This window comes from Cetorhinus maximus, chromosome 23, assembly GCF_964194155.1.
Source record: "Cetorhinus maximus chromosome 23, sCetMax3.hap1.1, whole genome shotgun sequence".
Classification (NCBI taxonomy): domain Eukaryota; kingdom Metazoa; phylum Chordata; class Chondrichthyes; order Lamniformes; family Cetorhinidae; genus Cetorhinus; species Cetorhinus maximus.
Window position 1 is genome coordinate 59,340,339 of NC_135901.1, and position 5,824 is coordinate 59,346,162.

Genomic DNA, 5,824 nt, shown 5'->3' on the forward strand with positions numbered 1-5,824 from the left:
ACAGCACCTCATCTTCCGCTTAGGCACTTTGCAGCCTTCTGGACTTAACATTGAGTTGAACAACTTCAGACCATGAACTCTCTCCTCCATTTTCACACTTTTTAAAATCCCTTTATAAAAATGTATTTTATTTACTTTTTTTTTACTCATTTATTCATTATTTCATCCCCCTTTTTATCCCCTTTTTAATCCTTTTTTCCCAACTACCTCCCTCTCCTCCCACCCCACCCCAACTCCAAAAGCGCCATCTGTTACTCGTTCCATGTTGTTCTTTCACAGAGTGCTGACTCTTGTTCTGCTATTCACACATTCTGCTTTTGTACTTTTATGCAACTATCAGCACCTTCTTCAGCCCTCACCACTACCATTTACACTCCCTTTTTCTTGTGCCCATGATACGTTTGTCAGTCTCTCCTTAGCTCCCACCTCTCGCTGACCTTCTACCCAGCTTCACCTCCTCTACCCTCCCCACCCCCTCCCCACCCTGCCCCGCTTGAACAGTATAAACCCCGTCACTTTTTACTTCTCTTCAGCTCTGAAGAGGGGTTACACGGAATCGAAACATTAACACTGTTTCCCTCTTCACAGATGCTGTCAGACCAGCTGAGTTTTCCCAGCATTTTCTGTTTTTATAATATATAAAAGGTGCTTGGCTAACAAGACGCCAGACGGAGGAAAATGTAGCAAAGACTGAAGTAACTCACTTGGTCGTAAAAGTAATTTTTAAAAAGCAATAAAGCAGGACATGTTTGAAAAGGTGAGAAAGTTCTGCATGGATTTACAAAGAGACTTGGCTGTGCTTGTACAAAGAAGACAGGAAGTTGTATCAGTTCCTGCAGCAAAATTGATTAGCGTGTTCTTCCAACTGAAAAACCATTCAGTGACGAAACTTCCAATGTTTTTTTCCCCCCATCAACACTCATTGTCATACGGACCCTGGTTGTCAATAGCGGCAGGAAAGTTTTCCACAAATGTTGCCGGTTCTAATGTGAGTTTCCAACCAGAGAATCTTCCGCGTGTAAAGGAAATGTGATAACTACTAGGCTACGAAAGCAACATGCATCTCCTTGCAGAATATCAAACTGTGCTGTCTTATTGCACTGCAGGACCTTGTTTTGTGGAAGTACAATTCGGCGGAAAACCTTAGCCATGCGGCAGAGAAAGTGAACTAACATTAGAATCATCAGGTGACACAGCACATCAGCAGCTCATTCAACACCTCACACATGTGCGAACAACCTTACAGCAAATCTGCCTCCATCTTTCCCTCTAATTTCCGAGCGATGCATTTTTCAGACGATCATTCAAAACCTGGAGAAGTATAAATGTCACTTTGTTTTGAGATGATGCATCCGGTTACTATTTAAGAACAAACGGGAATGATGCAACCTTTCCCTACATTTAATACTGTTAATGCTTCAAGCGGGGAAACTTTCCGTGTGTGAGAGACCGTGATCCCTACTACCCTACACAAACTATGCAATGTAGCGGGGAAACTTTCCGTGTGTGAGAGACCGTGATCCCTATTACCCTACACAGACCCTGCAATGTAGCGGGGAAACTTTCCGTGTGTGAGAGACCGTGATCCCTATTACCCTATACAAACCCTGCAATGTAAAGAGCCCAATTTAACACACAGAAGGCAGAGAGCCGGGAATTTTCAGATTGGAAAGACGTAACTAGTGGAATGCCATAAGGAACAATCCTAGGGCCCCAATTATTTACTATCTATATTAATAACTTGGAGGAGGGGGCAGAGTGTAATGTATCCAAATTTTCTGACGATACAAAAATAGGTGGGAGTGCATTTTGTGATGAGGACATAAGGAATCTGCAAGGGGGTATAGATTGGTTGAGTGAGTGGGCAAAAAACTTGGCAGATGGAGTTTAATGTAGGAAAGTGTGAGGTGATGCACTTTGGACGGAAGAATCAAAAGGCAGTCTATTATTTAAATGGAGAGAGACTCCAAAAACGTGCAGCACAGATGGATCTGGGTGTTCTTGTGCATTAAACACAATAGGTTAGCATGCAGGTGCAGCAAGTCATTAAGAAGGTAAATGGAATGTTGGCCTGTTTTGCTCGTGGTTGGAGTTTAAAAATCTGGAAGTCTTGTTACAACTGTGCAGGGTGTTGTTGAGGCCGCATCTGGAGTACTGTGTACAATTTTGGCCCCCGTATTTAAGAAAGGATATACTGGCATTGGAGGCAGTTCAAAATAGATTCAGCAGGCTACTTTTTGGGATGAAGAACAGCGAAACAGGTTAAGCCTTTATTCATTAGAGTTTAGAAGAATGAGGGGTGATCTTATTGAAACCTACAAGATTCTGAGGAGGCTTGACAGGTTCATGTAGAGAAGGCGTTTCCACTCGATCTAGGGAACATAGTTACAGAATAAGGGAGCACTCATTTAAAACTGAGATGCGAAGGAATTTCTTCTCTCAGAGGGTAGTAAATGTCTGGAATTCTCTACCCCAGAGAGTTGTAGAGGCTAGATCACTGAAAGTATTAAAAGGGGAGGTAGATAGATTTTTGAAATATCGGGGAGTTGGGGGCTATGAGGAGTTGGCACAAAAGAGGAGTTGAGGCCTGGGGCAGATCATCCATGATCTTATTGAATGGCGGGGCAGGTTTGAGGGGCCGAGTCGTCGACTCCTGCTCCTTTATCTCATGTTCTTTTGTTCATTTGAAACATGTCTCTGGTGAAAGGGGTCGGAAATAAAAATAAAAGGCACAGGTGGCATCGATAAACCAGGTTGTAAAAATTCAGTGTAGTTTCCCTGGTGGTCTAGTGGTCAGGATTCGGCGCTTTCACCGCCGCGGCCCGGGTTCGATTCCCGTTCAGGGAATGATAATTAGCTGACCTCGTGCAAACTGTGGAAATGAGATTGGATAATTTCCAGAGAGAAATGCAGATCACCTTTGCCAGAATCAGTGTGAGCTCGAGTTTTGCATCAGAGTTGGAAATGTCATCCGGTCACAACCGGAAAGGAACAAACACAGAGGTGAAGATAGGGAATGAGAGAAGGGCAGTGATCGGCTGCAAAGCGCTGACAATAGAGAGGATGGTGTAAGGGAAAATATAGCGGTAATAGGGAAGATTTTACTGTTTACATCGACACAAATATCTCCCAGATTTGGCCCCAAATCTCGTGTCAAGTGAGAAGAAAACTCCTCGCTTAATCTTCCACTTCTTAGCTGCACCTCCTTCCAAACATTGCAAACTCCTCCTGCATTTTCCATCCTGATATTTTTCTCTGTAACATTTTAATATGAAGCTGCACAACTAATGTGAATAAAGTTTGTGATGGTAAAAATGTGCTCACCCCCTCGGGAACTGAACGACATTGACACACATTGATGAACACATACAGACATATACACCGAGAGTGGCAGAGGACAAGGGTTAGTCTCTAAGGAGAGACAAACACCCAGAAAGCAAACATATCACCAATCTGGCTCCGTTTTTGTTCCTCTACGACTACAAGTTTTGTGAATGTTTTCGTGAATGAACGGAAATAGGAAAATCCCCTTGGATGCTTTGGTACTTGGATGGATTTGATTGAATCTAACCGATAACTAACCCTGTAGACACAGAGTTAAAACGAGGTATAATGAGCAGCGGGGAAACCCCAATGGATTTGAACTCCATCTCCTTCACCACTCGGCCACGACAACTGACCCTATGGACAGGTTCATGTTGTTGGTATCTCAGATGGCTACAGCAGAAAGGCGGGCTTTCGGCCCATCTTCTCCGTGCTGGCTGTCTGGTAGAACAACTCAACTACTTCCACTTCTGTGCATTCTCACAAAGGCAATTGATATTTGTATTGCCTCTCCTCCTTCTCCCTGTTAAAATAAAACCCAATGCACGCCCGCATTCACTTTGAGCTGGCACTTTGTCGTCAGAGGAGAGCATTTATAGCACCTATAACTTTGGCAGCGGTTTCACAAATAATAGAATCTGAATCCAGCGCCTGAGGCCATTCGGCGAGGCTCCCTCTCTCAACCTGCTGTTTTCCGTCGCCTTAATGGTGTTTCTACTGAAACAGAACATTAAAAACATCGAAAAAGGAACAGGAATTGTCCATAAGCCCCCTCGAGCCTCCGCTACCACTTAATAAGTTCATGTCAGATCCCCAAACTCAGCACCAATTTTCCATCCGATCCCGATAGCCCTTCATTCACTTAAAGTCCAAACATTTATCAATCTCAGCCTTCAATATTCTCATCGACTGAGGATCCACAGAGCTCCAGGCTACAGAATTCCAAAGGTTCACAAGCCTTTGAGTGAAGAAATATCTCCTCACCTCAGTCCTAAATGGCTGACACATTATCCAGAGAATGTGAGCTCAGTTCTAGATGCTCCAGACAGGGGAAAACAGCCTCTCAGCATGTTCACTGTCACTCAGGAATCAATCCAGTGAATCTTGGTTGCGCACAGACAGCGAGTGAATGGAGGGAACAAAGAGCACAAAAGTGAACAGAGATAGAGACACAGACAGAGACTGAGAGAGCAAAAGAGGGCGAGACAGGTATACAGGGAAAAAGAGGGACAGGTAGAGACAGAGAGTGGATTAGACACTGAAAGGAACAGATACACTTCACCATTCCACCTGATTGTTAACTTAGATTGACAGACAGAAAGAGAGAAATAAAGACTTACATTTAAACAGAGCCTTTCACCAACTCAGGACAACGGGAGGCCCTTTAGAGCTAATGAAATCATTTTGAAATGTAGTCACTGTTGTAATCTAAAAGCAGAGAGAGTTTGATAAAATTGCTGATGTAGTAGATGAGAATATTCGATCTTAAGAAATCCATCTCTATGTCGAATCTTTCTTTCTATCTCCCTAAGCATTTCATGGTTTGTTTGATGCAGATTCAGCAGATGTAAATCTGCAGCTGAGTGAATAAATTTCAACTCGAATCCCTGACGAAACAGGGACAAAGCATCCCATTTCTATCAGGTCATCTCTCAGCCTTCTCTTTTCTAGAGAAAAGAGTTTCAGGCTGTTCAGCCTTTCCTGGTGATTATATCCTATCTGTTCCTCGAACATTTGTGAATCAACTTTTATTTTCCTGTTCCTTCCGACACCCGACAGCAGTAGAAACAGTTCCTAATGTCCGAGTGATTTCAGTTTGGACTATTTGTATTTAAAAGTTCATTCTCTCGATGTGTCCATTGCCTTAGCCATTCAACTATAAGGACTCTGTGTCTGTCTGTTTAAATGTTGCTCAGTGACAATTTCGATCATCCTCCACTTTGTACCAAACCGACCCCCAGAAGCTGATAAGTCTTCATTCAAAAAAATGAAAGAAAACTCCTCTTGTATATTTTAAAACTGCTCTTTTTATTCTCTGTACCACCTTAATATGAAGCCATACAGCTAACGTGAATAATGTTTGGATGGTGAAATGGGGAACTGAACCGCATTGGCACACGCACAGGAACACACACAGGCATATACACCGAGAGTGACAGAGGACAAGGATTTGTCTCTAAGGAGAGGCAAACATCTAGAAAGCAAGCCTGACACCAACCTGGCTCTGTTTTTGTTCCATTTCTAGCTGTAACTTTTGTGAACGCTTGGAGACGAATGGAAATTAGAGAACTTTGGGGTCTTTGGATGTTTTTTCTTCAACTTAATCGACATTTAATTGTGCAGGCACACTCTAAAATTCAGGAATGATAAGAAGAGTAGTTGTCAGGATTCCAGCCCACCTGTGGAGACCCCATTAGATTCAAAACCTGTCGCCTTAACAACTCAGTCGTGAATCCAAGCCCCAGATTTGCATGAATGTAGTTTGTATAAAATCATAGAC

General features: G+C 43.0%; 1 non-coding gene across 1 annotated transcript; it reads left to right on the forward strand.

The window, feature by feature from the left end:
• The first annotated feature begins 2,775 nt into the window (after positions 1 to 2,775).
• On the forward strand, positions 2,776 to 2,847 carry trnae-uuc (transfer RNA glutamic acid (anticodon UUC)). The gene has a single exon. It is a non-coding gene; the product is annotated as a tRNA-Glu (tRNA).
• The last annotated feature ends 2,977 nt before the right edge of the window (positions 2,848 to 5,824 follow it).